Source organism: Meleagris gallopavo, chromosome 1 (genome assembly GCF_000146605.3).
Source record: "Meleagris gallopavo isolate NT-WF06-2002-E0010 breed Aviagen turkey brand Nicholas breeding stock chromosome 1, Turkey_5.1, whole genome shotgun sequence".
In the NCBI taxonomy this organism is placed as follows: domain Eukaryota; kingdom Metazoa; phylum Chordata; class Aves; order Galliformes; family Phasianidae; genus Meleagris; species Meleagris gallopavo.
Window position 1 is genome coordinate 113,601,750 of NC_015011.2, and position 882 is coordinate 113,602,631.

Genomic DNA, 882 nt, shown 5'->3' on the forward strand with positions numbered 1-882 from the left:
GGGCTGGAGAAGCAGCGTGAGTAGGCCATGTGGGCAGAGCACCAGCCACAGCCACAGCCCCAGTTGGGCACCTGCAGCTGCACCGCTGGGTAGAGCCGAGGGAGACCTACCTTTTCTCCAGAGCTGCTGGGAGAGCTGCTCAGCTGCCGGCTTAGCTCGCAGCTCAGGGCCTTGGTCCAGGCCTCGTCCTCCATGGTGTCCAGCGACGCCCTCAGGAACTGTTGGAGAACAGGAAAAGCCAACGTTCCCTTGCCCTTTGCCTCTTCCCACATTCCCAAGTCGCCACAGCCCTCTGCGGATCAGCTTCTCCCAGCATTCCCTCCATTAAAGCCACCTGCCACTCTTTTCCTAGGACCCTCCTTGGGCTTGGGACAAAGAGGAAGAGGCAGCACCACAGAGGCACGCAGCCACTCCACAGCAGCATTTGAGAGGCTGTTCCTGTCCCATGGTGGCTCATATGGGAGCAGGGCTCCTTGAGGCAGGCAAGCACTTCTCTGCACTGTGTCTCCTCACAATGCTGTACCTTTAGCAGACGATGCTCCCACTCTGCAGAGTCCATGAAGCTCTCATCTTTCCCTGCACAGCAACAAGAAGCAAAAAAACCCTTGCTTGGGATCAAGGCACAAAAGAAGAGCTGCTGCAAACATTGCTTGGCCTGGGCACTTGGCACTGCCAAGCTGGGACCTGCACCCCCTCTACCATGACCTGTCCCTCCCACGAACACTGTCCCAGCAGGAGCACAGAACTGCTCCAAGACTGCTGTCTGAGGGGAAGTGAAGGGCCCATCCATGCCCTGGAATGGGCAGACCCCCGGGGTTAAGGTCCACAAGCACCAGTGCTGTCTCCCTGGAACGGGAACAGCAGCAGAGCAAGTGCTGGGCC

The 882-nt window shown here is 58.8% G+C and overlaps 1 pseudogene; it reads right to left on the reverse strand.

Annotated features, from left to right (window-relative positions):
* The window catches only part of LOC104914790, a 16,408-nt pseudogene that overhangs the window by 5,150 nt on the left and 10,376 nt on the right, over positions 1-882 (reverse strand).